The sequence below is a fragment of the Ciconia boyciana genome, chromosome 1, assembly GCF_034638445.1.
Source record: "Ciconia boyciana chromosome 1, ASM3463844v1, whole genome shotgun sequence".
NCBI classification, from domain to species: Eukaryota; Metazoa; Chordata; class Aves; order Ciconiiformes; family Ciconiidae; genus Ciconia; species Ciconia boyciana.
The window spans coordinates 3,357,632-3,368,645 of NC_132934.1; positions in this window are offsets into that span (position 1 = coordinate 3,357,632).

The following is an 11,014-nucleotide window of genomic DNA, read 5'->3' on the forward strand; positions in this document are numbered from 1 at the left end:
CACCCAGTTTTAGGGATTTCCAGAGCTGCCACCAAGCGCGGTCGCTGCAGGTGGCGCTGCTATGTAGGTTTTTAGCGGTGCCTGAGCTCGGCACAAGCCCGGAGCTGTAACAAGCAGCTCCGGCTTTTAGCAACTTAAATACCAGGTTGGTTTAATAAACTTGTAAAATGGCGGGGGAAAAATAATAAAAAAAAAAACCCAAAACCCAACTCAACTTCTTAGATTCCCCCTTCTTTTTTTTCTTCTTTTTTTTTCTTTTTCTTTCTTCTTATTTCTTTTTTTTCTTCCCTTTTTTTTTTTTTTTTTTTTTAATTGGCTTCCCCGCTTTGTTGTTGGAGTCTTAAAGCGTACAGACCTACATCCTTGGAAAAATAGGTGTTTTCTGTTCTTTGGGTGCTGTTGGAAGTGATCTCTGTGTGTAGCTTGGGTAACAAGGCATGAAATGAAAGGATGCGTGTGCTGTTCCACCACCGTCCCACTCGCCGGCAGGGAAGGAACCGCAGAGGGCTGCGGAGGTGCTGTCAACATCAGGATTGTCTGAGCAATGGGGACCAAAGCAGGTGTTTTGGGGCAGCGAGGGGAAAATCAGGCATGGGAGGTCATTTGGATGGAGACAGCTTGATTTTGCCTCTTCCCAGATGATGCTGAGAGTGGCTTTGGTGCTGTTTGGTGCCGAGCCCTGGTGGGTTTTCCCCCGGGAGCAGGGTGATGGGGGTGCCCAGTGCCTCTCCGGAGGGACCCGTGATCTCTGCTGTTACCGCAGCCGGGGGCAAAATATCCGCTTGATGACAACAGGGTGAGCCTGAGCCCTCCTTGTCCTTGGGCCCTTTTACTGCAGCTATTCACAAGTCAGGGGAGGTCATTTGGGTTTTCCAGCCCTAACCCTTTTCCGCCCCCGCTGCCTAGTTCATGAAAAGGCCTATAAATAAAGTCTCATTTGTCACTCACTCCTTTATGAACCCAAACAGCACAGGGATATATTGACTCATGCCATTGTCTTAAGAAGCAGAAAGAATTCGTATTAATTTCTTCCTGCCCGCCAGAGAGCGGGAAGTAATCTCGGCGTATCCAGATTATCCCTTTTTAGCAGAACAGCCCCGTTTTAAATGGAAGACCAAATTTCCCAGAGATTTTCATATGTTTTATTAAATGGAGCTGCAAGCCAGACTGGACATTAAATAATACTGTACTGCTCACAACAGCAGTGATCTTTAGAGGTTACTAACCTGCCATTGTATCTCTCAGATTTCCGTCTCGCTCTTCCGTTGTCATTTTGCTGTGTTATTACTCTTCAGGCTTCACACAGTATTCATTTCTGTGAATGAAAACAAATGACTCCTTGCAAGAGGCAGGAGATAAAGAATAATAAATACATTTTATGCACCACCTTAAAAAAGGGCTCTGAATCCCCATCCATCCATCAGGAAATGTAAACCAGAGCTCAGGCAAAACACACACGCGCACAGAGGCACGCGCCGGGGAGATAAAACTTGTTTTAAGGAAAACATTATATTGTTTAAAAATAAATATCTTGGAGGATGCAAATAGGCAGCCCCCGGCCCCCGTGTTTTGTGGCATAAATTTAAGATAATTAAAAATACAAAGCTTGGATTAAGCCTGATTTTCTGTGAATGGTAGAGGCTGTGGGGAGGAGGGGGAGTCCTGCTGCGCTTGGTGCTGTACAACGTACCTCCTGAGAGGCAATCCCTGCCTCTGATCATGGCTATTGCTCGCCGCGAGCGGTGAGACCCCCTTTACCAGCCCCCCCCTGCATCCCTGCTGGATGCCTTCATCTGGCATGGGGTAGGGGAGAGCTGCAGGATCACCCCCAAGGGTTTTCCCCTCCCTGCCCTGATGTGAGCATGGCCAACACCCCTGGAAGCAGAGGAGGTCTCCCCAGTTGCAGCCCCTTCGCTACCCCTCTTCCCCAGCCCTCTGCGAGGCGCCCATCCTCGTGGCGTCAGGGCTCCGCCATCCCTACGGGCAGGCAGCCCTGTTTCTACGTGCCACTATCACCCCGAGAGCATCGCTTTCCTTCCCACCATCTGCTGCCTGCTCTGCTTGCAGCTCGAGGAGAGCCCAGATATTACCTGCAGAGAGGAGTTCAGGTCTCTGCATGGGGGGGGGAAACAAATTTACAGAGCGGGGTCTGCTCCGTGGGGCAGCCCGGCCAGCCAGGCCGGCAGCCTGCTGGACACAAAACTCAGGCAGTAAGCACTAATAGCTTTTTTTTTTTTTTTAAAAAAAAAATACTATTATTCCTGCGGCTGCCAGGAATTAAATGAAGACCCGGAGAGCAGAGCAGCTTGCAGCCGCTCTCTAGGATTACTGCTCACCCAAGCTGAGAGATTGATCTTCCTCTGAGCCTCGCTACACCCGCTCTCATCGGCTCCCCTCCTCGTTTTGTCCTAGCCGGAGGAGAGCGGCGGGGCACCCGCTGGAGAGGGAAGGGGGAGGCAGATGCCAGCCAGAGCCGCGACGGGTTTTTCTGGGGAGGTGATGGAGGGAGCCAGCAAAATGCGTTTGATTCCTTGAGGGTGGTATTTTTTTTTTTCTTTTTTTTTTTTTTTGGGGGGGGGGGGGGCAGCGACATTTCCCAATTAGCCCAATCAGGCTGGAGATCCTAGGTGTCAGTAGTGAGTAGGAGCGAGGGAAGGCACCCGGAGGAGAAATCAAGGCAGCCGGAGTTGCAGCCGTGGGAGAGCGGCGGCGGCGGCGCTCGCAGCCCCGGGCGCGCTCGGAGGCAGCGGCTCCGTCCCCATCCCTGTCCCTGTCCCCATCCCCTGCAAACTTTGGGGCGACGAAAAGCGGCTTGGGGGGTCCCTCTCCAGAGACAACCTGCTCCCCTCCGCCTTCTCCCCTCTCCCAGAGGTGGGTGGGCTGGCGAAAGGAGGAGCAACTGGCCACTCTCTCTGCAAAGAAAAAAAAAAAAAAAGGGAAAGACAGAGAAAAAAGACCAGAAAGGGGTTTTTATTATAATTTTTATTTTTAAAATTATTCTTATTATCCCTCCCTGGCGTGCTGGGCTCGCGTTGTCACCGCACTTCCACACCTCTCCGGCTTTTTTTGGAAGAGGGGTGTGTGTCTGTGCGTGTGTCTGTGTTTGCAAAAGAGCCTGGGTGTCAAAGCCCGCTCCGCAGCCACCATTGGAGAGGAAGGCTGGGGAGGAAGGGCTGGCGAGACAGCCGCAGTGCGAGCCCTCCCCGGCGGGCAGGCAGCGGCGCGGCGGCCGCGGAGCCGGGCGCGGAGCCGGGCATGGCCCCGTAGCGCATCCCCTGCCTGCACCCCGCCTGCCAGCTCGGCTGCCTGTCTCCCCCCCCCCTTGCTGATTTAGAGGCGGGGGGGGGAAGGGCTGGGGGAGGGAGGGAAGGGGTGATTTGGGGGGGGAGTGAAAACTGGAGCGGGGTCCCCCCCCCCCCCGCCTCCCCGGGCTCTGGGCGAGCCAGACACGGTTTGCCCAGTGCAGAGAGAGGGGCTCCGTGTTCCGCCTCCGTGGAGTATTTGGGATTGGAGAGAGACACACACACACACACACACGCACACACAGAGACCATCTGCAGTGTCAATGCGGCGCCTGCTCTGAAGACTGAAGTGGGGGGAAAGGAGAGGAGAAAAAAAAATAATATATATATATATACCAAAACCCACCCAAAGCAAGCGAGGAGCCTTCCCAGGTAAGGAGCCCCCCGCCCCGCCCGGGCAGCGGGGGCTGGCGGGAGGATGCCCCGGAGGATGCCCCGGGAGGGCTGGCGGGGCTGCAGCGGTACCTGCCCTCCACACCTGCAGGAGTTGGGGGGGGTGGGGGTCTGGGAGGCCCCCCCCCGCCGCTTCTCCCCACCCCTGGGTCGTGGGGAGGGGGTCGGGGCTGGCTGGCAGGGACCCCCGCGGGCAGCGGGCTGAGCCGGGGCTGGCCGGGCACGGCCCCTCCGCCCCTCCCGGGCCGGCTTGGGAGGATGCTGGGGGGGGTTTGCAGCGGGGAACCCCGGCACCCACCCCATACACCCATCCCCAGCGCGGAGGGGACGCGGTGCCTGGTGTCCCGTCCCCCCACCCCCCGTGTCCTCGGTGGCTTTTTCCCTATGCACAAGGCTTAACTTTTCTCCCCGGAGGTAGCGGCTCCAGCGTCGCAGCCTGTCCCTGATCATCCCCGGCCATCCCCGGCTCCGGATTTTCCTTCCCTCGGGGGGTATTTTCCCTCCCTCGGTGCCCCGGTGCCTTCCCCGGGCGACGGGTTGGAGGCATTTGCAAACTTTTCCTGCTCCCGACGAGGTTGCAGCTGGACGGGGCCGGAGGCAGAGCCGTTTTCCCGGGGAGGATCAGCGCCTCCCGGGTGACCGGTGGACGGGGACAGGGGCCACCCCCGGCGGGGAACACCTAGGAGGGAAGGGGGGACCCCCGTCGTTCCCCTTCCTACAAGGTGCTGGAGAGTTTGACTGCCCAAATCCCGGCTGCGGAATCAGTGCTGATAAACCCTCCCTCCCTCCCTCCGTGCATGTGTGTGCTGCAACCGAAACCTGCGTATTGATGCTCTTCGTTTATCAGACATATGCCCTTAAATTATGTAGACAGGGAGAAGTGATCTAAACACCGAGCCGCACATGGTTTTGGTGGAAATATAATACTCCAGCAGCAGATGAGTTCCTCCCAGATAAACAAACCCACTTGCTCAGCCCCAGCAGGGCTAAGTGCTGTTTGGGTTTGTAGTGGCTGCATGTGGCTGCTACATATCCAGCCCAGAGGAAACCCTCCTCCTGGGGCCCCATCTGCTCCCCGTACTGGGAAGGGATGCAGCATTTGCCGTGTCGGATTTGGGTGTAGGACCTGCAGGACTCGCCTTCATGGAAGGGACCAGGTGGAAAGCGTGTGGCCGCGCTCCTCTCCTGTAAAACTTCCACCCCGCGTCTGCTCCGCTTTGCTTTCCAGCCCTGCCGCCGGGCAGCCGTGCCAAAGAGCTCGCTGGAAACGCACCTGATTTTTCATGGCTTCCCTCCGCCACTGGGATGCGATGCCTGGGATGCGAGGTTTTGGGGAAAGCAAGGGGGATCTGAAGCTTTCCAGGTCGCAGGGGTGAGTGGTGCAGAGAGGGGAGGTTTGGACCGGGACCCCTGGGACTGCCAGGGGATGCTCTTATTCTGGGGGAACAATGACGGTGTCAGGGGATTTTTACAGCCGATGCAACTGCTCGCAGCCTTCTAGGGACTTATCTTGAGCGTGCATCAGCCCTGCACAAATATTTTGGAAGGCATAAAGTGTGCTAACTTATCTGCCCTCTGTTTCACCCGGGTCTTGTTTATAGAAGCCGGTTAAATCTGCGAGCGGGTAGGACCAGTGGAGCATGGGGTTGCTTTGCCTTCGCCGTCTCTGTGATTTTAATTACAGCGTGTGCCTCCCAGTGCGAGATTAGGTGCTTCCTCCCCCTGGCTAAACCACTGTCTTAAGGTCTCGGGGATGCGAGCAGCTTTTTGTTTGTGGTTTAATTGCCTCGGGAAGCGTGTGTTTGTTTGTTTGTGTGTGGGACCCTTCACTAGAGCTGGGCTTCAAGCGGTGCAACAGATGTGTGTCCGCTTTTCATGTGCAGCTGGGTTTAAACATGCAACCCCAGCTCCGTCATGAAAGCTTGGGATTTTCTTCCCTCCTTTGCCCAGACCCATCATCCATGGGGGTGTCTCCTTTCCGAAAAGACCAGTCCAAGGCTTTTCCTTTCTGTCCTATCTTAAATGCGCGTCGCTCGGCGATATCAGTAAGATGCAAAATAAATGACAGCTGCATGATCTAAGTGTTGTTTATGTCCAAGACGGGTGTTTTAAAATACAGGCTGATGATCAATCACGGTGCTGTTGGGAAGCTTTTGCTTGATGATCGTAACTGCCTTGTAGGCGCTGAAGACTGGTGTTAAATCTGTTCAGCGTGCAACCCGGCACCTGGTTAGCGGAGGGATGAGTGCTATCGCAAATCCTAAGAGAGATGCTGAACTTCTCCACGGGGAGAGGAAACATTTGAGCCTTTCCTCATGCATTCACCTGCCAGCATCCCTTCTCTGCACCCGCAGCGAGCCTGGTGCTAGACAGCCTGTAGATGTGGCAAAGCAAAGGGCTCAGCACAGGCATGAGAGCAGCTGAGATCTGCCGCCGAGGAGGCAGAAACAGTCTTTGGCAGACAGATCCTGGGGGGCAGTGGGTTGCCGGAGCTGGTTTTGTGTTGACTCCCCTGTTTTTGCAGGGTGAAGAGGGGAGGAGGGATGCTGGAGCGCCTTTTGTGTTGCATCTTTTTCCTTTTATTGAATTGCTTTGTCTCTGTCTCCCAATTTCCTCGATGTTGAGCGGTTGCAATAAAACCTACCTCCTTCCCGGAGTGCCGGGGTTTGATTTGCGCGCTCACATGCCCCAGGCTGAAAAGCCTTGCAAGGTCTTATGATACTCAGGTGTGCTGAGGGTTAACGCTGTGTACAAATTAATTTCTTGTTCGGAAGGGAACTCTGAAAAGCTTCCTAAAAAGCTGAGGATGATGCTGGCATGGTAGGCTCATGCTCCACGTTGGGATCCTATGTGGGGAGGGAGTTAGAGGTAGGGCTTTTGAGTTTTGGAGTTAACGGTGCCAAAGTTTGCTGCTTGGCATTGCCTACAGGTGTTTTTTGAGCAAAATGGCATGCTGTCCTAGGAGTCACTTGGCTCTTCTTGATTTATTATTCACAATACGCCCTTAAAGTGAGGGCCCACATAGCTGAGACTGAGACCCAAAGTCACCCCTTTGCAGCCGCAGTGCTGGGACTCAAAAGTCTCATGTCCTGCCCATGAATCCCCCTCCCCAGCTAGGGATGCAATTTGGTTTATGACTGCTTCCCATAGTAAAGCCCTCAAACCACTTGATGCTCGAATAAAAAGCCCTTTCTGGTCCCCACCAGTGTGATGAAAGGCTTCAGAAGGCTCTTTCTTACTCCTTCCTTCTTGCTTGCAAGACTCAGTTAATGGACACCAACCGCTCCAGGCGCCCAAGGCAATGAGACTTCCCGTCTGTGCAGAGAGTCTGGGCAACCCACTGACTTACTGCAGGCTGTGATGAGCGTGCTTCCCTGCATGACTGTCTTCGCGTGAAAAGCACTTTATATCCCTTTAGGTTTGAGCTCTCAAGGAGCCTGCGACAAAAAATACAGAAATAAATACGTAGGGCTCCCCAGATGTTTTTCACTCAGACTCTGAAGTATTTTAAAAGAGTGAGAAAGTGTTCTCATTCCCCTGGTGCAGACTGGGAAACTGAGGCACAGAGAGGCAAAAGGCTCAGTCCACATTTATTGGTGGGAATCCTCACTCACCGCCATGAAATACAAACTGAACCCCAAGTGGTACTTGGAGATGAGAGCAGTGAGCGGTCCCCTGCCCTTGAGCCTGTACTTCGACAGCTAAGAGCAGTGCTTGGTCAGAACAGGACACTTTCAAGACTGAAATTTTTCCAGTTAAAATGACAGATGAGTACTTTAAAATGAGAAAATATCATCTTGGGTTAGTGCATTGGCCAGGGTGCAGCTGTTCTCTCATGAACCTTGATACCTGTATCTTTAAAACTGGGTACAAAATGCTTTTAATGACCTTTGGGAATGGAGAAATCACTGCAAAAATGAGATGGTGTTGTGATACTGACAGCCTGCGTGGCAATTTTCTGGAACTGGCATTCTTCTTTGGGTGGTTTTTTTGACTCATCCCACTGGAACTGTCTGGTTTTCTTTGTTCTTCGTTGGTGCACGTGCTCTGCTAAGTTTGTCCTGTCCTTGCTTGGCTGCATCCAGTAAGATGCTGAGCAGCAACCCAGGCAAGAGGTGTCAAGTCTCTGCCCTGCATCCCCTGCAACGGGAGCCAGTGTAGTGTGGCATCTGTCCTGCAACCCTTTCCTCTACAAAAAAAAGCCCTCTGTGAGCTCTTAGAGATGCTCTGAAGGCTTTGAACAGGCACCCTTTGGTTTGGAAACCCAATGGTCATTTCATTTTAGACGCCTCTAGTCCGTGCAGCTCAGTTCTCCAGCTAATGTGAACCTTGCTGGGGACAAGCGCTCTTCAAAAGTGACTCCTGGAGCCATGGAGGAAGCCAGGTCTTTGCTGAAGTATAATGTTCCCAGCTGTTTCTATCTCAAATGCTAACGTTTGTAGAAGACAACAAGTTCTCAGGGCTGCAGGAGAGCCTGAAGACCTCAGTAGCATCAGTGGTTGGGTTGAAACCTCCATCTCCACTATGCTGCCTACCAGTAGGTGGCTTTGCCCTTACTTGGGGGGGATTTCACTAGAAAGAGAGAGGTCATTTTCAGACTCTGTAACTTGCTCTTACTCCAGGCTTTGCTGCCTAGAAGGCTTTCCAGTGTTTTTTTAAATACTGCATGCTATGAAACAGAAATCCAGACCCAAAAGTCAAGAGGCTGAGATTCACGGGCTTCTTTTGCACAGGAATAAACAAAAACTGCCACCGACTGTGGCTGGACTTGCACTGGTGACCCAGAAGGGAGACCTTGCGTCACCGACTCTTTTGGCTTTCACACCTGATCTTTGAGTTTCCTTCCAGCTATATTATCCTTACATGAGTGGTCTGCCAGGGCTTTCCCACCAAGCCATTGGCAATAAATTTATGGGAGCTGATTGGCACTTGAATTTGCCTTGTCCTTCTGACAGGACAAATGTGTGGATCTAATGCAGATAATATGGGATAGGTTTCCATTACAGGCATTTGCATGATATATATTCACACACTTCCCCCTCCTCTGAGCTCGTGCAAGGGCCAGAGGAATAAATCTTGATGCTTGGGGAACCCTCGCAGCCAATGCGTGCATGTAAATGTTTGCAAAATGAGCTACCCTGACCTGCTTGTTATTTCTCCTTGAGCATAAAACACTACATGGGGGAGGAAAGGTGAGGGTGGTGGAGGTTTTTAATCCCAGTATTGTTTTCCTTTGAAATACTGAAATGATGCTGGACTTGGGGACCGCGTGTAGATGGTTAATATTTATATACTTGTTGTTTCTTCTGAAGGAACATGCACTTGCCACCAGCAGCCCCCCGACGCTCATTCATAAAGAGCCTTGCTGGTGTGTCTCGGCATTAAACTGTTTGGTGACTTGAGTTTAGAGTTATAGGAATCGTAGCAACGAATTAGCAGTAAATCAAAGCCCGGATGGCTCCGTACCCAACTGCAGCAAGATTTAAATTAAAAATATCTTGCCGAGATGAAGTACTCATAAGTCAAGCACTGGCGTTGTGTCAGTGTGGGCTTCAGCGGCCAGAGCTCAGCCCCTTTGAAACAGAAACCACGAGGAGCCCAAGTATTGATCCTCAGCTGAACTGGGAAATTGCCACTTCATTTCTTCTATTAAATGTTCTTTCTTTTCTTTCCTTTTTGCCTTTCCCCCCGCCCCCGAAGGGAAGATGGTCGTGCTGGGAAGTTGGGAAAAGGTTTGCAGATTGACTGCATGTGCGTGTGGCCCTGTTTGACTTGGTTAGAGCATATTTGATTGTGAAAAGGGATTTATTTGTTTTTTGTAACCGGGGATTTGTCTATAATGTAGTGCTGGAAAGAAAACTCATTTAGAGACTAAGGAGGTGTATCCTGTTACGATTGCCTATTGATGGAATAGCAAGTGCTTGGTGTGCAACACAGCTTTATTTTACTTTAGGAAAACTTATTCTGGGCTGCCAGAGAGAGACTTTTGCCAGAGAGCTGCCCCATTGCCCTGAGCAAGCCCCTTGGCTTCTTGTTTCCCTATCTATCAAATGGGGGTGGTCTTCTAGAAGTGACTGTCCCTTTAGCCATCACCTAATAGTTGTTTTGCTCTAGTGACCTTTACAAATGACTCACTTTTCGTAAGTGAGATGATAAAACCAGGGAGGTTCTGGTTGGGAACCCACTCACCACCCTGAGGAATAGCATCATGTATGCGGCTAATAGCCACTAATGGCCACTGTCCCATCCCTGGGCAGTGTCACCTTCTTCTGCTGGCTGGGTAGAGGCATTCAGAGATGGTGAGGGGCAGGAGGCTATTCTACATTGGGGGAAAAGGCTCTGTCACCACCGCCCTGCTGGGGAGTGGAGAGAGGAGGTGAGCTGGGAACATAACCACGCCAGTTGTGGAGCTAATCAAAGGCTTTTCCTTGGATTTTCTTTAATGGGAAATTTAAGGAAAAAAACCACAAAACCCACACCCAAATTAGGATGGGCATGTCTGCTTGACCTGCTAGCATAAAAAAAGTGAGTTTCTGGGCCGTTTTGGGAAATGCCATTTATTTGTCAGGGTTTTGGTGCAAATTCCTGGCTCTTGCTAAAAGCAGAGCAACACATGGAGTTTTGTAAGCTGTTACGCTGAGATGTGTATATATTGGGGGGTGGTATCTGCATGGCTCATTTTGGGCATCTCCTCTTTTTGGTTGTTTCTCACCCTTTGCACTCTCCCCTTCATGGTGTCCTCCCGGTTGGATGGGGGGGGTGTGTCCTGCCACAGCCCCCTCTCCTTCCAGCCACCCTGGAGCCCCAGGACTCATTTGGAGGGTTGCAATGACCTTGATGCCTGGTGCTTTTGAGGCTGCATATCCCCAACACCCCTTGGACCCTAGGCTCCACTTCTCCAGAGCATCCAGCCCCCTCCCAGACAGCTACCCTGGGGAGGCCAGTGCTCAGGGGCAACCTGGAGGGTGACTTGTTGGTTTAAGTCCCAGCTCTGCCATCACTGAAGCCACATCCAGAAGGGCAATTGCCTCCTCACCCTGAAGACGGCAGGATGAGCTCTGAGTTTTCCTCCTGCGCTTAGCTGCTATGGTGATGAGTTGCTATAGAAACACATAGTTAGCATTATTATTTATTATTGAAAGGTGCTTCTTTTCATCTCTTAAACGTAGAGTCGTGCCAGAAAGAGCCCGATGCTGGGTGTGGGGTACTGCCCACCCTGTCCCCACAGGTTGGTGGGTTATGCTTCCCGGCGAGCCAGGCTTTAGCCACGCTGGAGGCAAGCAACCGTGCTGTGCTGGCCCAGCAGGCTGATCTGGTTA